Below are 27,276 nucleotides of genomic sequence, written 5' to 3'. Positions count from 1 at the left end.
AATGCTTCAATCTGCATTTTAGAAAGGAAGTTTAAGAACAGGCAGTGGAAGGGAGTGGGGGTGAGCTGGGGCTGGAGGGAGGCAGTTAGGTTTATCCACCTCATAGACCTTAGTGTGCAATATAAACTACCTCATGAAAATAACTACACCTCTAGCTCTCAACTTGTCACCCCAAGATTAGAACTAAATAATAATAATAATAGGTAGTGAGTGAAAGGCAGGTCCCAGTTTCTGACCCTTGGGAGTTGAGAAACCAGATGCTTGCCGGTTGTCCTCCCATCGGCTTCTACCTAGGGAGGGCCCAGAGTGAGGAGGGTCTGAGAAATCCCTATCCTCAAACGCGCTGTACTCTTCAAATCCAGTAAAACTGTAACAGGCCTCTTCAGTTAATGAGCGCAATGGACGCTAGGGACCTGCCTTTTAAAAAATTTACTGGCAACAGACAGAAGGACGGGGACACCAGCCTTGCACTTAGCGGTGTTAAGGAGGCATTTATGGGAGTTCATGAAATGTCTGCCTCCATCTATGAGCTTAAATCACTCCAATAAGTTGAAGGAAACCATTTCTAGTGTGTGAGGGGCAGGGAGAGAGGGGTGGTGGTAAAAAACCATGTAGTGTGAACTAGAGCACTATTTCAAGAGGAAGGAAATCAGCAAAGAACAAGGCCAAGCTATTTATGATGCCACTGCTCTTTTCAGGTAATTTACAATGTGCATGAAAGGTTTTGCCTCCAGCAGCACCTGCTTTTAAGTGACACCCAGTGTGTACCAGCAGAGAACATCTCCTGGAGAAGCAGGGCTTTATTTATTCAGAAGGGCAGCAGAGGGCGATGCGGCAGGATAGAAGCAAGCTCATTGCTACGCGGTGTGTTTTTTCCATGTAGATGTTTACCATCTGGTTCTTATACCTGCAACCATCTAGGCTCTTGTTTGTTTTATCCTAATCATTAGAAAAAGTCTCCTAGGACCTCACTACTCACAGTGGCTCCAGAGGCCGACAGCTCTTCACTGGAGAGCTGGTTAGAAATGCAGATCTTGGGCTCCCCAGACTTGCTGAATTGGCATAGACACTGAACAAGATCCCCACGAGTGCACACGAAAGCTTGAGGGGCCCTGCTCCAGGGCAAACCTTGCTAACATGCAGATTCTGAAGAATGGATTCCCACCAGGCTACTTGTTTAAGGAAATTATTCTCATGCACCAGTTGGGGCAGACTTTCAGAGAAAATAAACTAAGGGGAGGGAGAGTTTGCAAATTCTCATTCCTGTTGATTTCAAAAAAGCAAATCATAGGACAGAAAGGCTCATCAATTCCTGGGAGCCTTGGTCTTCATGGGTATCTCAAGTATATTTCTTCTTTTCTCTTCAATTATGAGTTTCCTTTTTTTTTTTTTTTTTTTTCTGCTGGAAGGAGGACTGACCAGTGACATATCCTGTGACTCAAACCTACCCCTTTCGCATCTTGGCTGCTCTCCAGTCATCCCAGACTCCCCTCCCCCCACCTCCCATTACAGGCACCACAGCTGTGCTCCTAGCCTCCAACCATCACCTGCTGGGCTGCCCAGGACCCACCCCTTTCTGCTTCCACCATCTCCATTAACCTGCTGCCGTGTCTGGGCTACATCATCTCATCCGTCTCCCTCACCCTGCAGCTTGGTTGCGGTGTCTTCTGCTTGCCCCTCCCCAATCCCGTCTCCTCCCTTTGTCACCAGGCCCTGAGCTCCAGGAGGCTGACATGCGGTAGGGAGGGACTTCATCAATGGCCCTCTTAACTCCTGGCAAGAGGGGAGCGGGGTCAGGACACTGGGACCCTAGGCTCACTCTGCAGGGCCCCTCTCTACACAGGCCTCTCTCAGGTTCTGGTTATAGCTCCCTCCTCTGGTCCCTGCAGGCTGGCTGCCATGCTTACACCCCTGTACATGATCCCTTTATTAAACTCTCCTCAAATTACCCAGGTAAGTGTGCCATCTCTCTTCCTGGGCCCCTGACCATGGACACACAACTCTGCTACCCTACACACCTCACACTCTTGAAGGCCCCAATGGGCTTCTAAAAGATACATCCAATGGCCATTTCTTTCCCCTTCATCCTCTTCCTGTTGGATCTGATGGACAGTTCCCCTTGCATGCCCCCCAACACATCACATCAGAATGCCTGAAATAACTCAAGTCGCTCCCCTGACCCCCTTCCAGGGCCATCACCCCTTATCCCCTCCTTCATCCTGACACCAATTTCTACCTGCCATCAGCTCATCCCCCACTCCTTGTCAGAGAGCCTCAGAATTGTGCAGCTGGGGTCAAGTCCTTAGACCCGCTGGTCCAACCCAGTGCAGGCACTGAAACCTGATGAGCAGCCTGCAGCTCACCTGGTTGGTTTACAATGTGGGGCACATCTGCCCCTCCATGCCCTCCCCATCCACACCCCATCTCTTGATTCTCTTGTGATATTCTCTTAACAGCCTCCTTGATGGCTTCTCCACTGCAGTCTCTCATTCTAGTCATTCTACCTACTGTGGCCAATAAATTGTCTTAAAAACACTATTTGAACATATCATCCACCAGCTCAAAACTGCTTGGCTTCCCAGTTTGCACAAGCCCCTGGCCCTGGCATGCAGTGGAGATGTCCCTTTCCAGCTGTAGGGCAGCCTGCAGCCTCCTCACACCTGTAGGAATGAATCTTCCTCTGCAGCTCCAGTGAGTCACCGGAGCCCACCCAAGCCTCTCTGATCTGTCCCAATCTTAGACATCCTTCTAGAGTCCAGATCTAGCTTGGAAAACCCTAGGGGGCTCTCCCTGAGGCTTCCTACAGTCCTGTATTTTTTGTCCCATTCATTTCCTACAGTCCTGTATTTTCTGTCTCATTTATCATTAAACAATTAATCATGCCCTACTTTTGGCTGCCTTGAACAGCTACAAAAGACACCCATTTAACCAGCCCTTGTCTGACACCCCCAGCCGGATTGAAGATCTCTGGAGACAGAATTCCTTATTTCATATATCTCTTTATCTCTCAGCATCTAGCAGAATGAGATACAAACAGAAAGCATACAAAGATAGAGTATGACCTCTGTTTTACAACAGGGGCATAAATGAATAAAAGATGGCAAAGCCCCTCCTGGAGTCTCTCAATGCCCTGTGCACCAGAGAAGGTGCAGTAAGAGGCAATCCCACCTCTGTTGGCCTCCAAACCACCCAAAATGAGGTTTCCAATTTCTGTTCAGTTTTCTATATAAATCGGGCCTCATTACAACTGATTAAATACATTGCAAATTCTACTTAAATGTAGATTATGATTTATAGATGTTTTTCTCCAAAGATGCTGAAGTGTTTCTATATCCTGACCCTCCTGGGAGACCTTCATGTGAGACCAGTGACATCACTTCTGTGCTCAGGTGCAAGCCACCCTGTCAACATCTTACCTGGAAGGTTGTAGTCACTTCCCAACTGGCTGCCTCTCCTTACCCTCCCTCAGTCTAATCCACTCTCCCCATTGCAGCACAAGGGATTTTTTAAAAAGAAAAGTTGATCATGTCATTCTCTACCACTCTAACCTTTCATCCCTCCTATAAGGATGGCTCACCCTTCCCCAGCTCTCCCTCAGTCCCCCTCTACCTGACAGCCTCAGTAACCTGTCCTTCGGGTTTCTGCCTAAATGTCACTTATCTGTCCACATGCCCATCTGCCTGTAAGACATTAACGAAGGGGCAGAGGTTTTGATCTAATCCCTCTGCCTCTGGTGCAGAGCATCATTCCTATGCAGAGTGGGTCCTCAAGGAGCCAGCTTCACTTTCCTCATGACAAAAACTAGCGATGGAATTCAGAGCCAGGTGAGTCATTCAAAGGGGCCTATTCTCTGACACACCAGGAAGTCTCATTCTTGACTCAAATTAATCTGAGCTATAATACCCAGAAACACCTGCTCTGTCCCTGCTGTGGAGTCCTCGGCTGGCCAGGAGGTGACAAAGCCAGGTGAGGAGTCCTAGCACCTACAGGGACAGCAGACACCTCTACACAGGCTCTTCATGGCCTCTCCAGGGAACCACTGGGTAGCTCTGGAGAAATTACTCAGATGATGGGCCTTCGTTTCCCTTTTTCTCTTCTCTTTACTTTTATTGTGGTAAGTGTTATATATATATATATATATATATATATATATATATATATATATATATATATACACATACACACATACATACACACACATACACACACACACATATATATACACACATATACATATTACATAAGAATTACTACTGTAACCATTTCTGCATGTACAGTTCCGTGGCACTGAGTGCATTCACATTGTTGTATAGCCATCACCACCATCCAACTCCGTAACATTTTCATCTTCCCAAACTGTACCCCGTAAACAATAGCTTCCCACTCCCCTCCCCACAGCTCTTAGTAACCACTGTTCTACTTTCTGCCTCTGGATTTGACTACTCTAGGAGCCTCATATGAGTGGAATTATATATTTGTCCTTTAGCGACTGGCCTATTTCATTTAACATAAGGTCTTCAAGGTTCATCCATGTAGCATGTGTCAGAATTTCCTTCCTTGTGAATAATATTCCATTGTACAAATAGGCCACATTTTGTTGATCCATTCATCTGTCTGTGGACACTTGGGCTGCTTCCCACTTTTAGTTTTCCCTCTTGTACAATGGATTAAATCTTAATCTGCTTTAAAGACAAAAGCAAACACCCCTTCCCCCAGCCAACTGTAGCAGGGGCTGCCCAGCCCACGTCCTCTTGGCACCTGCTGGTCCACCAAGGGCTTTGTGCACACTTGGACTCTTGGCCTGAGGCTGCTTTGGCCTGCAGGGTGGCAGACTGGAAGTGCCTGTACATTAACAGTCCAGGAGTAGCCTAGACCCAGTGACCATGGGAGCTGGTGCGTGAATGCCCCACCCAGCTCCCTCACCCCTCGGGGGCTGCAGTGACCTACTCTCCAGTGAATTCTGCTGTCCTGGCCTCCTTCCTTCCCTGTCTCACTCCCCCGTCCCCTAACCAGTGCTGCCTGGGCTTACCTCCCAGACACGCAACTTATACTGCTGGGGGAATCCAAACTAAGACACTAATCAACCATCCAAATATCTTATCCCTCTCTTCACACCCTCCTCTCCACCCAAGGTACTGAGGGCAGCACCAAGCTCATGCACGCACTGAGGCAGAGATGGAGGGGACACGAGACTCTCTGGTTTGAGAATCTCGTTGTTCACCCGAAGTGGTAACAATTCCCTGTCCCACCCAACAGCAAGCTGCAGGGCAGCCATCGTAGCAGGGGGATCTTGACCCAAATCAGTCGGGAAGTTCTGCAAATGAGCGAGGAGGACCCTTTCTCAGGGCTCCCAGCTCGTGATGGCAGCTGTGGGTTCCTGCTGAGACAAACCAAGTTGCCCTTCTGGCTTATGGCTGGCTTCACTTCCCAAATGTACTAAGTGGTGTCTCCACGTGCTGGGTGAGGCCACAACCATTCCAAGGCTGTCACCTCTGGCAGAGACCTGATGGGCGGTCAGATCCAAAGGGAATCCCACTCCTGCAGGGACGCTCACCCTACCCTCCTTCTAAGGACTCTGTTGTCCCCTTTGTGCCAGTGCAAGGGCACATCACTGTCTTACCCATGTTTAGGCAGCCAAGGGGAGAAGCAAACCAAGGGGAGGTATTGGTCCAGGCCAAACACTGAGTTGGCCAGGCCCAGCTGTACGGTACCTGTGACCACAGGGACAAGATCTGCTCACAGGATGAGTGCAGAGGCCCGAGTTTAACTCTGTGTCATCAGAGCCCAGCCTTCTCCCGCCTGCCTTGCTTTCTCCCTTCTGCAAGGCCCGTTCTGTCACACTAACCCTTTCCTGAAAACTGCAGAAGATGCAATGACATAGCCACAGCTCTAGTAATAACATAACAGCAAGAGAGAGACAGTGGGACTTTTAAAAGAGCAGATGTCCTTAACATCCATCTGCATCCACTATTTTTACTAGAAGTAGATTTCATGTAGTTAAAAGGTCATGGATCATGTTATCCCCCATCTTGATTCTGGTGTTTGGAGGATGACTGCTTTTCACTGGTTCAGCTGAGAATCTTAGCTGGGACCTGCCATGGTTATAGGGCCTGTGGATAGTTTTGTTTTAAGAAACAATCACTGATTACAAAATGGAGCTTACTAAATTCCACACAGCCAATCTGTGCCTCTACTTCTCCATCAGCTCACAATTTGTTCCAACCTGCCCACCAAGGCCAAGGCCTGATGTATTACGCTGGAGTCTATAGTAAAACAAAAACAAAAACAAACTGATGATGGGGAGGGACCTGCCTTCTGGGAGCCTCCAGTCTAGTAACAGGCAGACCAGCAAGAACCCAACAACCACAGCACTAACAGTGTGTCAGCTGCTGTCCAAATGCCTCACATCTACTGACTTCCTTAATACTATCAGCAGCCCTTGAGGAAGGTACTATTACTCTCACATCACAGAATGAGGCAACAACTCACCTCACTGGCTTCAATCACTCAAAGACACTTGGCTATCCAGTGCAAGCCAGGCTCTTACATTCTTAACCCCTATGCTATACACACTTCCCAGAAGCCCAACCTGGGGGGTGATCTGTGCATTTCACATGGTCACCGAACTCTGAGTCCATTCTCTCCCTTTCTGAGCCTCAGAACAGAGCTATCTGTCACAGGGAAGCCACAAGGAAAAATGAACGTCTGTTCACCTTTTTGAACATGCCATGCTCTGCTGACCCCTGTTCAGAGCAGTTTTGCATGAATAATGGCTAAAGTCAAGGTTTTGATGGAGAGAAACCCTGGACATCTTGTGAAATGTTAATCAGGGTGTCAGAGGGCTCTGAGTTTTGACAGAGGTTTTCCCTGCCACAGAGGGCAAGCACCTGCCATCTTGCTTCCATGAGTCACTAAAATAGCGTTAGCCCCACCTCTTTTTATAAGTTATACATGTTAAAGTGCAAGGTTGCAATAGAACATAGCACATGTGTAGAGAAATAACCATTCACATATGCATGCGCACACATGCCTTCTATTTGGATGGTTTTTTTTTATTCTTATTTTTTAATACGGAATGCTTCACGAATTTGCGTTTCATCCTTGTGACGGGGCCATGCTAATCTTTTCTGTATCATTTATTTGGATTGTTTTAACACAAAGAACCTGCACATTCTTCATCTTACGGAAGAAAAGACATGGACATTCCAGCCAGGCACTGTGCTGCGTACTTGGACGGACACAGATGGCTAGTCAGGGCTGACTCTGACTTGAGGTTCTCAGAGTCTAATAATGAGAAAGAAAGACCACTGGAGAATTCACTTTAAGACACTATGAGAGGAGTGCTCATTACATTAAAAAAAGGAGCTGCTGCTGGCCCTGCCGGTAGAATGAGGGTAACTGGGAGTCAGGGAAGGCTCCCCAGAAGAGGAGACTGCTACCTGGGTCTTGAACACTAAGTAGAAATAATTGCCAGTTTGAAAACAAAAACATATGCAGGAAAACAGGCTGATGGGGAAGGGGTATTTCACAGCCAGAATGGAAGAGACAGGGGCTCAGAGCATGAGCTTTGGAGCCAGGAGGCCTAGGTTTGGACCCTCACCCCTACTTGCTGGGTCTGGGACCTTGAGCAATTACTTCACCTGTCTCTTTACCTGCAGAAAAGTGACTGCAGACTATCTCATTTAATTCTCCTTACAAAGAGCTTGGCCCACTCAGGACCTGTTCAATAAACTGCTTATTACAATGGTTCACAGACAGAGTAGACATTTTGCTTATTTTCTGTCATGACTATGTCAGTTTGCCCCTAATCCAATGTCTCAGAGTTCTGCAGTGCCCTTGGTTCCCAGACTAAGCCTTGAGATGTGAGTGAAGAATAACTCTTTTGTTTTATGCATCAACTGTCCATGTTCCCTGAGAATAATATGAGAATAAATAGTTGCTGATGTGTGCTATCACAACGAGGCAGGAAAAAAACCAGAAGGCTCTGGGAGAGCACAGAAAAAGTATATCTTCCATTAGCTTTAGGAGCCTGTTATTTAAGTGGTGATATCCTTTGAAGGAGGTGCGGTGGGGTGGGGTGGGGTGGGGTGGGGAGGTTGGCTTGGAGAAAAGGAAGTTTCCACTAAACCATGGTTAATTGTAGTGAACAACAGAAAACTGCTAAGAGAAGCCTTGGTTTCATGAAACAATTCACAAATAAATTGCCAATCAACACAGCTCCAACTCCATAGGAAACTCCTCTTCAAAACAGTGAAGGAAAAGAACAAGGGAAATTTATAATCTTTTTTTCGTGGGTGTATATCAGCCTATGTTTTTGACAAGCAGTAATGGGAAATAGGTTTCCTGCATGCTTCTATAATATTTTCCTTGCTGTTGGTTTTGGTTCTCTAACTTGCTTTCTGCTCCTCCCTACTCTTGGAACATTCAATCTATTTTGTGATCCTGACGTGTCTAGTGACCCAGACTTGCATGAGGCTTGCTCAGAATTTTAACTACCGTTTTCTTCCTGACTTTTCAGGGCTTTTAAGTTGCTCTGGATTTCCTGGCCCCTCATCCTTGGCATGAAAGAATATGAGGCCTCTTTACCTAGAAGGCGGCACAATGAATCAGCAGCAATGCTGATGATGGAAGGCCCAGGGACAAGATGGCTTTTAAGACAGGCTTTCACAAAAGGAACATGAGGAGAATGACAGGAAAGGTACAGGAGGGTAACCACGGTTTCAAAGGCACAGAATTTGAAGCTCCTGGAAGGTACCTTATAGAATAGTGCTTCTCAAAATTTAGTGTGCACATGAATCATCTGCAGATTCTGATTCAGCAGGTCTAGGGTGTAGCCTCAAATTCTGTGGTTTTAACAAGCCCCATTGATTACATTTTGAGTGGCAAGATTCTAGATAACCTAATTCAATCATCTCATTTTCCAGATGAAGACACCGAGGTCCAGAGGGGGAAAACGACTTGAGGAAGGAAGGTCAGAGTAAGAAGTGAGTTGAGTCTAAAAGCTGGGTCTGTAATTGCTGGTCACAGTGCCCTTTCAAAAGAATTATTTAAATAGCCACACAGACGATGGAGGTGAGGGACTCACCCTCCCCTCACAGTCTGCCTTAGGTAGGACGTCACTTGGAGAGATTGCTCAGTTTCGAACCCTAGTGGGTGATCTGAAGAACCTAAACCCTAAAGCAGGTAATGTAAAGTTCAGAGTGACTGATCTGTCTATGCTGAACTTATTTATTCAACTGGCCTTCTTGAAAGAATCAAAGAGGACTCTTAGGGCCAGAGGATGCAAGCTGTCTCCCATTACCTGTGGTCACACAACAATAAGGCTGCAGATTCCGCAGGAATGTGAACCTCCTGCTTTAATAAGAAGACATTCGGGCCAGGAGTGGTGGCTCATGCCTGTAATCCCAGCACTTTGGGAGACTGAGGTGGGTGGATCACTTGAGGTCAGGAGTTTGACACCAGCCTGGCCAACATGGTAAATCCCTGTCTCTACAAAAAATATAAAAATTAGACAGGCATGGTGGTGAGTGCCTGTAATCCCAGCCACTCAAGAGGCTGAGGCAGAAGAATAGCTTGAACCTGGGAGGCAGAGGTTGCAATGAGCTGAGATTGAGCCACTGCACTCCAGCCTGGGTGACAGAATCGGACCCTGTCTCAAAAAAAAAAAAAAAAAAGACATTTGCATAACACTGGTAATGCCACCATGTCTTACTGATTTGGGTAACAGATAGTAAGAGGCTTAGCTTCTGGAGTAGTCTGTCACTCCAAGTGGAGATAGGTCGGCAGACAAAGTGATAGTAGCTCCCAACTGAGCTTACCCTCCAGCCCCATCCTGCTGTTGTCCAGGCCCAGGCATCTGAATTTGTATTCAACGTCCCAGCTGATTTTAATGTCCACCTAGTTTTAGGAACTGACAGATTAGATGACCCCTCAAAAAACTGCCATTTGGCCTGGGAAGGTACAGTCTTGGAGATGACGCTGCTCTCTCGGTGAGGGGGGTAAAGAAGCATCATGGTGAAGCCAGTGGCCCCTTCCCAGAGTTAATGATGCGCTCACAAGGGCAGCTAGGGACCCCCGCCCTCTGTCTCTGAGAAGGACCAACGCCACTCAAGGAAGGGCCAACAACGAGCTACCATGGTTATGAGAAAGGCAATCTGCATAGTTCAGATTTTATTAGAAATGGAGAAAGGGAGCAAAACTGAGGTTGTGATCTCAGAGTGTGAGGGAGGCATTTTTGGAAAAAGCATAGAAGAGCTTTTGAGAATTGAATGAGAAACATTTGATGTGGGACAGATTTTCTCTGAAAATGTGAGCAACCTGGTGGTTGAATTCTGTGCCCTGTGAAAAATACTAAGGACAGCGTACAGAGGAGGGGGCCCCAGGCTCTCCAGCTGCCTGCAAGGAGGGGAAGCTTCCACCAAACGAGCCTCTGGAGGTTGAGGGACTGTGCTGGGGGAACTGCTGGCCCTAATTCTTACCCTCATCTCTGTCTTCTGCCACATGCCTTTGCACTTCCTCCTGCTAAAGAGGGGAGAGGACCCTACTTCTGTGCTCCATCGTTAGGTTGGCCACGGAACTTGCTTTGGCCAATAGAGTTCGGCAGATGGATGGTGTACCAGTCTGGGGCCTAGGTCTTAAGGGACCTCAAGTGCTTTCACTTGCCTTCATGCTCTTCTGCCGCTGTTATGAGCAGAGCTTGTCTTGCTACCCTGCCAGTCCATGGGGAATGAGAGCCATGAGAAGCAGACCCACTCAGCTGACCCACCCAACCCTGGGCCAGCTGAGCCCTAGCTGCCCTGTAGCCCTGGGATAACACTTGAGTGCTATGGAAGCCACTGAGTTCCAGCGGGTTCCTAACGCAGCCGTGGCTGATGGTACAGGTGCTGAGAAGAAGTGGCAACTAGCACGAACCTCATCGGCAGCCAATTTGGCGCTCTGCTCAGGGCAGCTCCTTACTCCAGAAAACAGCTGATAATCCAGAGGACAGGACAACTTAATAAGGAGTGCTTACTGACTCCAATTTCATGATCCTTCTCTGACTTTCAGCCCTTTGCTCACATTCTTACACAAAATGAAAAGAGAAACTGGACTTTTAATCATGGTGGCTGGCTGGAAAAAGTGAAACTTTTGCTAATAATAAACACACAATCATTAAGGCTTTACCATGTCACATGCCCTTCACCCAGGTCTCCTGGTGCTTCCTAAACACTTACTCACTCATCATCAGGAGGCCTGAGGCTTCTGCTCACTCAGCAGCAAAGACAGGCAGCTAACTCTTGGCCTGAGGGACCTTTTTGTAGGCTCCGGAGTTAATGGTTTTCTCAGAGGGAAGGAGGACAAGGAATTACCCATGGTCTTGTTGAAGAAGTAAGGCACTGACTGTAAATAATTTCCTATCCAGCCAACTGCTTGCCACATCAGAGCCTGGTATGGATCTTAATCTTCTGCTTCTTTCTGACTGTGTTATCTTAGGGAAATTTTCAAATTTTCTGAGCCTCAGTTTTCTCAACATAAATCCTTAAGAGTTGCTGTTGGTGTTACAGATAATAACTACGTAAGAAAAAGCTGACCCTGTGCTTACACATGTAGGTACTCAAGGGTAGCTATTTTGTTCATCAGAGCTCAGAGTAAGCAAGGTTGCCATGTGCAACCGTGTAGGTTGTTAACTGCACAAAGACTCCTGGCCAAGGAGGTAAATGGGGCTGAAATCCATCCTGAGCCCCACAGGCCTAGTCTTGCCTTCTGTGTGGCCTGCTGCTGTCCAGAAAGAAGGGTTCCTGTTTCTAATTTGCACAAAGGGTACATAGCAGCCCTAAGAAAAAGTCCAGGGTATTGAAGGTTAAAGATAAGTTTGTGCTGAAACTTCTCTGAAAGAAAGTGAAAAATGATCACTTTACTTAGTGACTTGCAAATAATTACACAGCTTAACAAAAAGTTGCCAGTTAATTTTCCATTTGTCCTAAAGATTCCAACTCAGTAGGTCTGAGGAGAAGCCTCAGAATCTGCACTTCTAGTCAGCATTCTCAGTGTTGTTTATATAGATCTAGGTTCAAGAACCACTGTGATGTTTCGGGTTCCCTTGACCCAGGCCTGGGCTCTCAGGACGTTAAGAGCAGGTCAATCAAATGAACAAACAGGAAATCATCTGCAGCAGTTCAAGTGTGAGTTCCAGGGTTAAAAATCCAGAAATACCCCCTGTGTCTTGTTAACAAGAACTTTAGTTGACCAGGGCCTCCCAGTGGTTGGGCTGGGGAAAGGCCGTAGCATTAAAGGGCTGCATGGCAAAAGGGGTGCATGGCAGCTTGGGAGGTGACCGGGGCCCTGACAAGGAGCCTCTGATGCACACTAATGATAGGAAAGAGCCTGGCCACCGAAGGCAATTACAGAGGATGAAGCATCACACAAGCCAGCAAGGCGGGGGAGTGCAGGGGGATCTTATTATCCCTCTGTCTTGCTTAATAGGAGTTAATAGTTGGAAGGGAATAAAAGAATGGTGTGTGAAGTTTAGTGCCAATACAGTCTAATATGCATGCTATGTTTTTATTTCAAAGAGGATAAAGGCCCAAATTTTATACTGAAAACAAATGTTAAAAATTAATTATAAAGAAGACACCAGAGGGCCTCAAGCCTGTTCCCTGGGTGACTGATTAAATGCCTGCCTCATTTAGACTGGTATAAACCCAATCTCTTGGAGGAAGGCCAAAACTATTTGCCAACGTCCACAGAGACTCTCCAAGAAAATGATCCTGGTGCCAGGAAAGAGAAAAACATACTCACCACCACTGCCCGGAGCCAGCCACCGCCACAGGGTGGAATCCAGTCATGGGCAGGAATGCAGAATGCTGCTGCAAGGTCAACGTGGGTCAAGAGCATCCCTCATCACCTGAAATTGATTATCAATGAACCAAACAAATAAGGCCATTCAGGCCTGGGAGAAAAGCGGTCCAAAGAGTTCCTTCTCTCTGCAGGCTCTGAGTCGGGGAGGAGGGGACTTTTTTTTTAATCCCTGGATTTTGTTTGGTTTGAGACTATCTTCCCAATTCTCAGAATGTGCAAGCTCTAATTGAAAATTTTAGAACAGGAATTAAGCCAATGACTCCATTATCTTTTGAATTTTAAAATTACAGTTTAATGGCAAGATAACATTTCCTTGTTAAAATAAAACTAAAAGATTTCCAAAAATGCTGACATCCCCCTTCAATACTCCTCACTCCCAAACCCTAGTTCTTTCTTTTCGCCCCAAAGGTAACTGCTGTTAGCAGTCAGGTGTGGGTCCTTTCAGACCCATAGAAAACACGCAAACACACAGAACTGTTTTGTAGAGTATTTTTTTGCTGATGATATTATACTGGGCATATTTTTTGCAACTCACATTTTTCATTAAACCACAGGTCTCAGAAGTCGATTCATGTTGCTACATATGCTAATTGCAGCACAGTGTTCCAAAGTATGTATACAATGACTCCACATTCAACAGAAAAAAGTCCATGTTTCTTAGACTGGTATTTAGGGATGTTCATAATAAGGTCCTGACCTACATTTTCCAGTTTATTTCTGCCAGCTCCACACCCCACCCCCACTTCGAAGTAAACTATACACAAACCAAAAGGAACCATTTGCAGTTTCCCACAGGGATGGGCAGGCATCTCCATGCAGGGCTATCTGTATCCTCAGTTCCTCCTCATCCTGCAAGGTCAGCTCCCAGCTGGCAGTCATGACACCTTCCTTGGGACTTCTAGTTTACTTTATATGCCCTTATATAGGGTCCTTACCACCGTGGCTGGGCATTCAAGTAATTGAAGGGTTATTCTTACTTTTCCTTTTTAGTCATGAACTCCTTGAGGGGAGGAGTGTGTACCAGAGATACAACAGGGACTTGGCAAATTGTTGTTGAATTTTTTTTAAAAAAGAAGCCAAATCTTACACTGATTCTCTATATTGCTACGGGGAGGAGGAAGAGCAAAAGCTCAACTAGAAGTTGGACTATGGATACAAGATCATCCTTCCTTCCATCTGAAGGGCAGCAGAATATGCCACCCCAAAATATGCTTCTTTGGCACATGGATGATTTTGAGCTAAAGGCCATTGAGAACCAGCCGACACAGGCAAAGCTCCAAAAACAGGGCACAAGGTTTTCTTCTGTAAAGTAAATTTACACTCACAAGGAAAGTTTCCATTTGTAAAAGGTGTCTTCCTCTTCCTGGTAAGGGAGAGGAGTTACTTTATATGCTCATGTATAGGGTCCTTACCTCTCCTGCTGGGCATTCAAGTAATTAAAGGCTTATTCTTACCTTTCCTCTTTAGTCTAGTGTTCCCAGCCCAGAATCCAGAAGCCCCTTTTCCTTTAGCCTAAGATGTTTTATAAACCCAAGTTCTGACCATCCCTCTGGTTACTCATCACTGGGTGCACCCATGTGTACACCAACAATACATATGTTAATAAATGTCTTTATTTTTTGAATAAGTTGTGAAACTGTCATTTGCCAGTTTAATTTACAGGGATCCAGTTGCAGAAACTAAGATGAGGAAACTAAGATTGCCTCCCCTACACTTATCCATCCCTCCATCCATCTTTCTACGAATCCTTCTACTCCTCTTTCTCTCGTTCCTCTTCGTTGGCAGCCATGACAATGCATCCCCCCATCCCCCAGCCCCAGATCTGACTGCAGGGAACTTATTGACTGACCTGCATCATAAGGTTGGGGAGAGACAGTGCCTGCGGTGCAGGCACTTTGCACCCCTGGGTCATTGCAGATGTGGGACCGTAGTGACAGTAATGGTGAATGCTCATTGGAGCTCATCTCTGAGCCATGAACCAAGAGTGTGCCATTTCCAGGAATTCCCTCAATGGTGGACAGCCTTCCCCTTTCCATAGTGCTTTCATTTCATTCTACTATGACCAAGGAATGGATAATTTATATTTGGGTGTTAAAGGATGCAACTGTATGGAGAGACCAGTAGTTTGCCTGAGGGGACACAGTGGTGCGGGCACGAACCCTTGGGAATTCACACCACTATGAGCTCCCGTAGCCTGAGGGAGTGGAGGCTGAACAATATTTGCAGCCCTAGAGTTGCTAGAACAAAACAGGTTTCATGATCCCTCTCAACTCCATCTGGCTGTCTCTTGGTCTTGGAAGGTACCATATGCCCAGTACAATTTAAAAAATAGCTGGATTAAAAAAAAACAGACTATGCCACTTGGGAAAGATAGGCTGCTACCCTCCTTTGAATTCTCTTAGGTTCTGTGATTCCACCCCTCCTCAGCCTACCCACTTTCAATTTTATACAACTAAGAGCTCGTGCTGCAGCTCCCTCTCCCCCTCCTCCAGTGTTGGCTTGAACAGCACTGCCTAACCTGGAAGGCTGGTGATGCCTCTCCCTTAGTGCTCCTGCAGCCCCGAGGTACCCTATTCCCATACCACAGCTGTCCTGTACCCACCTACTCCCTGCCTGTCTCCCTAGAGGAAAGTGAGTGCCTGGGGAGCAAGAGGCAGAGGGCACTACTATCACAAAGGGGACTCAAGATAATGTGCAGAGAGAGTGCTTGGCAGTTGGGCTTTAGGCATTCCAACAGGTCAGCTAAAAAAGCAGATTCAGCCGAATATTCATTCAGCCAGCACTCTCTGGGCTGTCACCCCCAATTCCAGGAGCTGCATCCCACTCAGCTTCCCACACCTTGCAAAACCACCCCTCTTTCTCAGCACCTGTGACTGCCCCACATGGATCTGCCAACCTTTCCAGGCCTCTGCAGGTGGAACTTATCTGGTATCCTCATTTCTCAGTTTCCCCCATATTCATTTTTGGAAAATAGGCCTTTAAAAACATTCCTGCGATATTATCAACATCCTATCAGCCATTTTTCTGGTTTGTTGCTTCTTTTTTTCCACCAGTTTCCACACATCTCCCTGCTTCTGTTCTCACTCTGTCCCTACTGCTACCCGTCTCCTCATATCCCCCATCTCTGCACCTTCTAATTCTCTTACCACCTCCCATGCGCATATTCCCTGTCTCAGACCTCCTGCGTCCAGGGCAGCGCTGCCTGTCGGGAGGGCTCTCCCTTGCCGTGGACCTGGCTATGATGACTTGGCCCCAGACGTGGCTGAGCCTCTCAGCAGTTCTTAACACACGATCAATTTTCAGGGATGCAGTCAGCATATTTTGGCAGAGAAGCACCTGAAAGCCAGCTCGGGAGTTACTGGGCAGGAACCAGCAGTTTGAAGGGATTAAAACAAACAAGACCTATCCAAAGCGTTTTGCTGATAGAACTGGCAGATAGAGAGGGCAGGTCTGGATATGGAGAGAAAAATAAACTTTCATCAATTTTGTTTTTCACACCACAATGAATGAACAATGGGTGCTGGCAATTAGAGCAATAACAGTAATAATGAAGAATGAAAGTTACACCAGTAAATGTAATTTCTAAATGTCAGATGGATATCAGATATATTCCTGTTTTAATGCCTAGAAGGTACATTAAAATCTAGGAAAGAATCCAAAAGTAAGCAGTAATTTGTGGTGCTTTTCAAAGAAAAGAGTGAAGAAAGTATTTTTTAAATGAAAGTATTAAAATACCCAATAGGGTTAATTGACTATTCTAATTTTTACTTCAAGTATATAAAAACACACACAAATATTACCCTGATCTTGATATGGATAAGAAGATAAATTACTTTCAACTTTGTTTTGCCTTTCGGATTGCTGCAGAAGCTCCTTAATAATATAGAAAGTGTATGGGGTGGCACCTGCCACCACACTAACCCCTGGGGAAGTCCTGCCCCCATCTTTTATTCTTCTTTGAGGAGACGAAGACATCACATATTCCCCAGAGGAGTAGAAGGTAACAGCCATAGATTACCCTTGTCCTTCCATCATTATTCCAAAATGATTGAGTTTTACATGTGGCTTTCTCTGTCAGCTGAGTAAGAACGCCGGGTCTTCCCACTGAGATGTAAGACGACTCAAAAGCATTGTCAAAATGTGTCCTGGAAGCCTGTGCTGGCATCATGAGCTACCAGCCCCTGCCTCAGCCCAGGGGTGAGTGGGATCCAACAGGAAGCAACCTGTCAGCTTAACACACCAAGCCAAACTGGCTATCCTTTTAAAAGCTGCCAGCATGATTTTTTCCTCATTATTTATTTTTTGTTGATAAGTAAAAACTGTACATATTGATGATGCACAACATAATGTTTTGGGATACGTATACATTGTGAATTCATCCCACAGTGACCCTCCTCCCCCAAGGGCTGGCATTTCTACTGGTGTGTTTCTTGGGGGAAGGGTCCTCCTTTGCTAAAACAGCGTGCTATGACACTGTAGGCAAAGGGCTACTATTACTGCTTGGGACTGCCGGAGAAGTCAGAATTGTAAGTGAGCACACCTTCTCCGGTGTGTACTCAAGCCCTTCAACCACACAAGTTTTCAGGGATGAAACGCAAGCCGGCTGTCCACACGAAGGGGCATCGACGTTATCCCTGTTGTCCCATTAATCATATTTAACGCCTAAGTCTAATAATGTTATCTTTGCTCCCAGTTCCAAGAGTGTATAATTTAACCAGAGCAATTTTCCCCAAAGTGTGAATCAGGCTCATACACTATCTCTCTCAACTTCCTTTGTGCTTCTAAATTAGAAAACCAAAATGTCACTTTTCTCAGATATAAAATCCTCTCAAGGTCAATGTAAAAGAATAAAGCAATTAACTTCCTGGGTAAACCACAGTATGGTGTTAAGAACACCATACCTGAAAAAGCGGTTAAAAAATAAAACCCTTTCTACAAACGACACCCCTTGTTTGAGACCCAAATAATGAATGCAGTTCCCGAGGCTCCTGTCAAATGAACAACCAGGTAGAGGAGGCTGCTTCCCCCTCTGTTGCCAGCTGGCTGCAGGATGTGCTGTTTTTATGCTGCTGGGCACACTGATTGGCTGTTTGATGAGGCAGATCTGTGGCTAGTTTCTTTGCTTTTCTTTCTTTTCCTCCCTTTTTGATTCTTTCTTTCAAGTTTTGTAATAAATCAAGTTCCATTTCTGCATGTCCGGTGGAGCTATTACGGTCTAACAGGTAACATGAACTCTATTTGCTGACTACATAACATTTCGTTCTCTTATTGAGTCCAGTAATCAGGAAGAAACAGACCTATATTGAAGTGAAGAGAGAGGCAGCAAGGTTCCAACTAGTTACTCAAATCTTAACATTTTTTTTCCAGGTTTGATTGAAAATAGGGTTTAAAATTTGCCATCTCCTGCTTCTGCATAAATAAAATGCAAACATATTTTGATTTGTACATTTCTTTGCAATAGTCAGCACTGTGTCTCAAAAGGGTAAAGGGAGCTGCTTACCATGTTTGATTAAATTTCAGAACCACACCCTGATGCACACAGGACCCAGCCTAGAGCCCTGGACTTCTCACAACCGTGGAGGCTCAACAGTCTGACCCATGACTAAAGGTCCTAAAACCCATCCAAAGGCAGTTAGTGGTTCTTCAGAGGAGCCTGACCTCAAAATACAAAATAGCATGGGGAACACAGCTGCCAGGTACACCAGGTATGCCCCCTTAACACATGTAGGGTACACCCCAAAGCACTTCCAGATCAAGGCCTCGGCTGGGCCCATCGCCTCAACAGCTTTTGCTTCAGTAAGAATGGGGCACACGTAACTGAGGGTCTGTGAAGTTTCTGTCCTCTCGATGGCCACAGGTGTGTCTGTACAGCTGTGAGCCATGGGTACCCACTAGACTTGAGGGAAAGACAAGCCTGTGGTTCAGAACTTCCCTTGAATTAAAACCCCTGGCAAAACTGGCGATGGGCTCTAATGAGGAGTGGATACACACAGACAACAGGTGTGGTCAGTAGCCCTCTCAGGCACCTTGGGTCAGCAGGTTCGAAGACTCCCCAACTGCGCCAACCCCCTCAAGTCACTCATTCTCATTACTCTCCAAATACATCTCCCACCAAATCTCTAGGCATTCACCTCCCCCACAAATGATGGCATTCCCCTTCTCCTTCCAATCTCACTGGTGAACCCACATTTCTTAAATCTGCTCTGAGAACTACAGAAAGACCTCAAAAAGCAACAGGCTCTGCAAAAATTCCCAACTTCTGCCACAACGATACCCAGCTCCACAAAGGAATGGGCATGTCCTCCTCCCTCCTTTTGGGTGTAAAGAGGCACCCAATACTGAAAGTCAAGGAGTGTGCAGCTGGGTGAGGTGATTGCCTGGTGCTAGGGACTGGAGGGGCTGCGTGTAGATGAGAATAGGTGCTGCCTGCCACTGGTGCTTTGAGCCCACTCTTCCCCGTGAGCCTCTGTTGCAAATTTTCTCAGCCGTTTTGCAAGCACTTTTCTCATCTCTCCAGCCGGGGGTGGGGAGGGGGGGAGTGTTGGGGGAGAAGGGGACACCGCCCTGCTGCTTTCTTGTGCTGTGATGAATGCCTCAGGGTGACAAACAGTGACTCTCAGCTCAGTCTCATCGTCTCCTCGTGTAGGGCAAAAGCAGCCCACGGCTGGTTCCCACAGCCCCAGCTGGCAAGCAAAACCCTCAGGCACCAGGTGAGCCCAGCAGGGCATGCCGTGGGCTGGAGAGCTCTGCAGGTGGTGGGAGGTGTGTAGGTGTAGGGGCCCGAGCAAGGGAGGGGATCACACCCACCCATGAGCTTGGCACAAGGCGGAGCAAACGAGGAACCGAGACTCAAGCTTTGCAACCCGCTGCTCTCAAAGGCTCTGGCAGGCTCACTCTCTCTGTGACTCATCCTGCTTCACTCTTAGGACTTTTTAATGCCTTTTATCTGCCACAAATGTTCTTGTCAGAGAGCTGGTAGGTGTTAGATGTTCAAGCAGACTCAGGGGTGTAAGCACACACACGGAGTCTTTTGAAAAGCACATTTGTCTCACTTAAAAACAACAAAAACAACACACCTGCCTGCCTTAAAATACTTCCCTGGGAACGAATAGCTTCCTCTGACTTCTGAGCTCCCATTTCACTCCCTTTAAATGAATGAGGACCTCCTCCCCAGAAGGACAGCCATGCCTTAGAACTGGACCCACAATGCCCCTGGAGAGGGCATGCTGGCAGTGGGACAGAAGCAAGGAGGAGCATACAGAAATTAGGATGGGACAACAGACAGGTTGGGCTGAGTTGGGACACTGGGGATGCTGGCCAGCCTTCATGAAGCCCCTGGCATTGGGGGTGTGCCTGACCCAGGGCCCTTCCAGGGACACCACAACAGAACTCTTCAGAAATGGCAAAGCAAAATGTGATGAAAAAGCAACTCGATTTCCTACCTCTCCTTTAATAATTGACCATGTAAGGTCGCTTCCCAAATTTTCAAGTCATTTAAAAATACCCCATGAAGTCACCCTGACCTAAGAAGCCTGAAGCCATTCACCTTCCTGGCACAGAGGTGGGAAGCCCACCCGACAGAACACATTCAACTCCATTCCACAAACACTTGGGGAAGAACAAGGAATGACTGCTCCCCTTAAGAGACTGATGACCTCGAGAGGGAGGAAGGCAAGTATACGAAACTTCAGGGTACGGTGATGGACACAAGAGAGGTACCGCACATCAGGGAATACAGAGGAGGAATTCTTTCAAGCAGAAGAAATTAAGGAGAGCCCAGCAGTGGAGGAGGTATCTGGGCCTTATAGAACGACTCGGTGGGGAGAGGGGAGGGAATAGGAGATGGATGGGGAGGGTCTTCAGGTGTCCAGGATGGCCAGTGCTGGCCCACGATGGGCCCGTGTGGGACATATCTGAGGACTGTCAGCACCCGATGGGGTGGACACTGGAAGCTGTGGAGTGGCCGGCCTGATCCCCTTTGGAGGGGGCTGGCATAAAATGCCTTCTGTGGGGGAAGTGACTGGCCCTAGTGTGGAAGGTTGACTCTGGGGGTGGAGAGAGGAGGGTGAGGGCGATGGGGGTGAAAAGGACTGGCCAGCACTGAGAGACTTTTAAAGGTAGAATTCACAAGACTTGGGCTCCCGAAAGCAAGGCAGCAAAAGGAGTGTCCACCAGGGACAGGTTGAGGGTGGGTGGCTGTGACTTATGGCATGACGGGTTGTGGGGGCCGGGTGGGGTTAGGGCAGAAAATACACAGGAAACAGAAGGACCTCGGTCAAGCCATGTCTCCCTTTGGGCCTCCTAGGTGGCAGGCAGGTGGCTTCTCCCCTGTGCCCTGCACACCCCAGCGCTGAGGTGAGGGTCAAGTGACAGACAAGAGGCCAAAGTCTGGCAGTTAAAATAACATGGCATCACCAAGTGCTGTGGGGCTTAAGAATACAGACCAAAAGAGAGCTCAAAATAAGGATGCCTGTGGGGTCACACAGGAAACAGGAGCACAGGAGGCCATTTTAAAAGCAAAGGAAGCTGAGAATCCAACTCTGAAGCCTGGCCTCTCCCAGCCACAGATGGGAGGCCCGTGCCGGCAGCCTGGGGAAACTGGTCCTCTTGCCTCCAGGGGGAAGGGTAGTGTGCTGCTCTGACCTGGAAAGATCTGGGAGGATTAAGGAAGCAGGGCCTGTCTTCAGGGAGTGTCAGGACTTTACAGACCTTATTTTTAGATTAATGTGATGATGCTATTAATATTCCCGGCTTCCCAGCAAGAAAGAGGCTATCAGGCATGCTCACCGCCTGTTCTCTCCTCAGCCACACACCCTCCCCCTCGCTACCTGCAAGTCGGTCCTGATGCCTCCATTTTCAAGCCATAGCTCCATGAAGGGTCTGGCAGGGACCCTGAGGCTCACAATAAGGGCTGGGAGGGGAAGCCCAGGGTCCTGAGCCCTAGAAACCCCCATTCCCTGCTATTTATCCACAGAGTCTCCACAGAGCACTCTGAGGTGTGCAACCATCTCACAGGAACCCCACCGCCACGACCGTAGGGGGTCTATGCAAAATAAAACCACCAAACTTCTACCTCACACTACAGATTGCACGTACAAAGCGGGGAAATGCAAGATATATTCCAAAAAGGCTATTCCCAGACCTGGCTGGACTCTTGGCTGAATCAATCTGCTTGGCTTCTTTTCCAGAGACCGAAGAGAGGAAAAGTGATAAAAGACCACAATTTACTTCATAAAGTAACTTGGTTTTCTTACATAAACACATGCTTTTCAATGGAATGTTTAGCTCATCTCATTAATTCTTAAACAACCAGAGGGTATTCTATCTTAGGATACTGCAATTGGGTAAATACCACTTGACCACTTGTTTAAAAAAACGAGATGATTAGCCAAAAGAATGTAGAGAGTCTATCCCCAGGTTATGGTTCACAGAATACTGTCTCAAAACAACTCAATTTCAGAAAAACCACCCATATGTCAAAAATGACAATAAAGTATCATTCAAAGAAAGAAATGATACACTCTGTGGTTCTATTTGCAGCCTTTGTCAAAGGCCTATATATTTACTTAATTTTCTTGACCTGTCAGAAACTTTTCTTGCCTTCTTCCTTTACCAAAAATATTACCTTTTGCGCCATTTGAGGGAAAAGGACTATATGCTTTCAAAACTTTACAAAACAAAGAACAAAAGCAAACAACACTTTAAAAGTACCCATCAGGTACTGAAAAATATCTAAAGCACTGAGAAACTTAATCTCATGCTTATTTTAGATTGTCTTGTATTATAATTAGTGGTTTCTTGTGTTGTAATCAATTATATTTCATATTCTATCTCTTGATTTAGACGGTAAGGTGTTTGAAGCAGCAAGTATTTTCTTTTCAGCATTCTCCAACACAGTCACCTGGCATTTTTTGTACAGGCAACATGCAATAACTATTTTTTTGAGACAGGGTCTCACTCTGTTGCCCAGGCTGAAGGGCAGTGGCATAATCATGGCTCACTGCAGCCTTGACCTCCTGAGCTCAAGTGTTCCTCCTGCCTTAGCCTTCCGAGTACCTGAGAATACAGGTGTGCACCACCATGCCTGGCTACTTTTTTTTTTATTATTTTTTGTAGAGATGGGGTCTCACTCTGTTGCCCAGGCTGGTCTTGACATCCTGGGCTCAAGTGAGCCTTCTGCCAGGGCCTCCCAAAGTACTGGGTTTATAGACATGAGCCACAGTGCCCAAACCTGCAATAACTTTTTGAATCGATGAATAAATGATTAAATGAATGGCCAGGTTAATTAACTGCAGCTTTAGTAGAGCCAGCTATGCTTTCTTTTTTTTTTTTTTTTAATGAAAATATTTTGGGGTAACTGGGAACTGATGGGAGAATTTGAAAAATACTGGTTAGGAAAGATGGCAAACGCATAGTACTTGATTAAATCCTCCTCCTTTTCATGCCCTTGGCAGACATTAATAATCAGTTATAAGACTCTTGCTGAGCGTTGATTAGGCCTCAAATTTCATCTCAGATGCCAAGCTCAATCAATCCGCAGTAGCTGCCCTAAGTGCTATGTAGAGAAGGATCCATTTGCCTTCTCTGTGTTAGATCCAGATTTTTAAAAGCAACACTTTACTGAAAAAGGAAGGCAGGGTTACTTCTCTGGATTTAATGTCACTTCTTTTATTTTTAAATCCCTTCTTCCTTCCGGGCACTGATTTTTCCCCCGCTTGATATCCTACCCCATCCTGTTTAAACAGAACTGTCTGGTAATCAAATTGCTTTTCCTTGCCAATGCTCTTTGTTCTTGCCTGGTGTCCAGGCCCCCGTCCGTGTGGGATCTCACCCCCATGCTCACCATCTCCCACATCTACGGGACGTGACAGCAGGGAGCTGGAGACATGACCATGGGAAACACTGGATCGTTTTCCTGGGCTCCTCAACAGCTTCAATCTACAAAATCTTGGATTTGCCCTTAAAACTCTCAGCACCCCAGCTTTGATCCTCAGCATTGAGGGTCCCCTTCACTTACTCTAGGGTTGGGGTCAGATGGCTCCAAGCTGGACCCTGGGCCACTGTCATGTCTAAATCTGCTCTCTGCTGCCTACTGTCTACTTTTCTCCCAGGGACCTGAAGCTTCGCTGGGAAAATGGGAGTGATTCTTATAGGGACACAACGTGAAGGTTCCTGTGCATGGGCATATGAAGACACCGGGGCTACCAGTCAAAAAAGCGTGTGAAACCCGATAAAATGTGATGAGCTGATATGAAGAAAAGAAAATAAGACCTGGTCCCTGCCCTCTGGAGACTTACACTCTCACAGGGCAGATGTGGCAAACCCACGTGGCAGGATGCCTGAATTAAAGTATTAACTCGGCTGCCTCATCTTGGCCAGCAGGAAGATCATTAAAGCATGAGAGGGGTTTCTTGTTCCCCTCTCCTGGGGGTGAGCTGGGAAGCAAGAAGACCAGGGACTTTGGCATCCAGAGACAGGTTAAGAGGTTTCTATTGGTTATGTTTTCCAATTCAACAGGGAAAGAGCTAGCTAGGTAAGGGAGGCGGCATCTCAAAGGCTTGAACAGGCAAAGTGGAGCCTGGGAGAAGGGATCTGTAATTGGAGGAGGCTTGGGCTCTGCTCCCTGGCACTCCTGGAGAAGCTCTGGGGAGCTGGAGACTGAACTCTATAGGCTGTTGCCACAGGAGCTAGTGGGCAGGTCCTGGGCCCTGACCAGGCAGGGAAGGACAGCATGGCAGCCAGAGATGCTGTGTACGTCACTGGATTATCGCCTTGAGATGGTACGCAACCCTGCAGTGACCATGAGGGCCCTTCTCAGAGGTTCTGGTCTGCCCTCCAGGACTTGTATGGTCTCATCAAGATGGATGTCATCCTCTCAAGATGACATGTCAGCAGAGGCATGAAGTCACATGTATTTTTAATATTTTTACTTGGCCCAGTCATGATGTTTTGTGAGCCCTCTCATCGAAGGTCCTCTTTATTATATTATTTACTAAGAAACAAATGCTCATGTGTTTAATTTAGAAAAACACAATGAATTTCTTGCTGGTGAGTGTCATGGAGCAAATGTGAGCTTATTCCAAGGAGGTAAAAAAATAAACAGGGTTCTGGGGTTGTTCTGCAGGTGAGGGTAGTGGTGGTGCAAGGACCTGAATCCCTCAGTCAGGAGAGTTAGAACAGGTCAGCTTCTATATGAAGGTGAGTCTTGTGTCCGGACACTCAATTTTGGCTTAGATTCCCTTAGCCTTGACTTATTAACTTGTACTTTCACTCACACAAAAGCATTACATTGAATCAAAATATTTGTCTAAGTCCAGATCCAAATATTAAAACGCAGGGGTGGGAGAGGTGGCTACCATCGAGAGCACCTACCACGTGCCATGCACTGCCGGGCGCCTTATCTTTACTATCTCTAATTGCCATGATCCCCAAGAGGAGGTATTACTGTCTCACTTGTACAGGTAAGGCACAAAGCAGAAAATGGGCTAGAAAAGTTTAAAAACTTGCCAGTAGTCCCACAACTGGTAAAACCTGGAGTCAGGCTTCAAACCAAGCTTGGCTGGACTTCGAGCTTCTCTTTTCAGACACTTCATCAGGTCACCTCTCGGCTTCCAACTGGCTCCAAGGCTGGATGTCAGTGGAAGGATCTTTGGGGCAAATAATTTCCTTATTTTGAAAAACATCTGCCCAACTGTGGAAGAAAATCAGTGTCCTGCATTCAATCCTGACTTTGCCTCCTATTCACTGTGTAGAAAGGGGCATGGCCTCTCTGAGAGCATTTCTCATCAGGCAGAAGAAAGTTCACCTCTAGTGCGGCCAGGATGAAGAAGAGCCTGGGGTCAGGTTCTAGAATCAGGTCAACACCCTTAAAGAAAAGGCTGCTGGAATTAGGAATATTTTAATCTATGTGATTAAAAAAACCAGCGTATGACAGCAGGTGCCTTTTTATTAATTTAAGATCTTATCTGGGCTGTGAGTTGCATTTGTTTCCTTTACAGGAACGTGGCTGGGGCTATGCCGTAGACCACTATTGCTGGCTCTAGTGCAGGGATTCAGCTGTGTGCATGGACAGGTGTATTTCCGCGTTGAAGCAACTGGCCATACGGTTAAGAGTGGAAACCCTGAGGACCCTGGGAAGGGTAGCAAACCAAGCCCTGCACTGGCTGAAGTTCCTTACAGGAGGCCTGGACTCTGGATACCACATGCATGCGTACGCTATTCTGTCAAATGACCCAGACTTGGGGAATACACTGGCCACCCAAGAGCTAAGTCAACCTTAGAAGGGGGAGGTTGGAAAGCGACAGTCAGTGAGATTGATGGGAGAGTTCTTGTGCCAAAAGGTCCTTCATATAGCAACGTGCTGTATGCCAGTGGTGCTGTGCTAGTAAGGGAATGAAGACAAGGCCAGCCCTCGTATCAGGAGTGGGGTATTTCTTGGAGGGCATATAACTTCACACTGCCAGAGCTGGTGCAGAAAGTGAGTACTTGAAGGGCAGGCTTCTGGGCTGGGGAAAGCTAGTGTCTCAGAGGCTGGTCATTCCTCCAGTTGGGGAAGAAAGGAAGATAGGTATCCTCCACCTGTTGGGAGGGCAGCAGTGGGCAGAGGTGCTCAGTGGGTGGTGCCTGTGGAGGGGCAGGATCTATATCTGGTGTCTCCTTCTCCATTTATCTGTTACTAGTCCCTTGTTTTTAACAGCTGCACTGCTGATCTGGGTTTAAATGTGCCAGGCTGATCTTGGCTGTGTTAGAGGAGTGTGGCCTGAGTCAAAGAACGCACAGCCTCTCCCCTCCCGCCAGGCCACACAGTGGCAGCAGCACCAGTGCCAGGGAGGCTGGTGGTCTTGGCCTTGCAGGGGGATGAGCCAGGGACCAGCAGGGCCCCTCAGGCAGGTAGGGGTGAGGGCAGAGAACTGGCATGGGACCTAGGCAGGATGGGTCTGCAAAACGCCTAAATGTCCCCCAGCACGGTGGAGGGCTTTGTGGCTGGGGAACTGATTAAAGTGGGATGGAGTAGATGGTAAAAGAGGAAATGTGTTCGTAGTTTTTCACCAGGTTGGTGGGGCTGCAAGGCAGTTGCTCTCTACACTTCTTGTCTGTCTCTAGAGCACCTGGCCATAGAGAATTGGCTCCTTGCTGGGCAGATACTGCTCTGGATGTGTGATGCAGGTCCAAGGGATAGTGGAGGAATGGTGGCTGCTTGAAGCCCATCTTAAACAGGGAGCTCCCACGGGGCCCCAGTTACCCTGAACCACAAGGCAGAAGTTTTGGCCTGAAAACATTTAATTGCAGACTAAACTCATTTGGATAAACAGAGGTCTCCAGTTTCTCCCTCTGTGGGTGTCCTGTGGTCACCATTTCCTTTGCTGTCTTGGGGTAGGGAGGGATTAGGAACCCACTGATAAATTAACCCCAAGGGTTCCCATCAGTGAAACTCAGAGC

The 27,276-nt window shown here is 47.0% G+C and overlaps 1 long non-coding RNA gene and 1 pseudogene across 2 annotated transcripts in view; both read right to left on the bottom strand.

Annotated features, from left to right (window-relative positions):
- Positions 1 to 27,276, bottom strand: part of LOC129532273 (uncharacterized) — a 122,652-nt gene that overhangs the window by 43,888 nt on the left and 51,488 nt on the right. The window lies entirely within an intron of this gene.
- On the bottom strand, positions 7,065 to 7,164 carry LOC115934142 (uncharacterized; annotated as a pseudogene).

Source organism: Gorilla gorilla, chromosome 2 (genome assembly GCF_029281585.2).
Source record: "Gorilla gorilla gorilla isolate KB3781 chromosome 2, NHGRI_mGorGor1-v2.1_pri, whole genome shotgun sequence".
NCBI lineage: Eukaryota > Metazoa > Chordata > Mammalia > Primates > Hominidae > Gorilla > Gorilla gorilla.
This window is presented reverse-complemented; position numbering and strand designations above follow the sequence as displayed.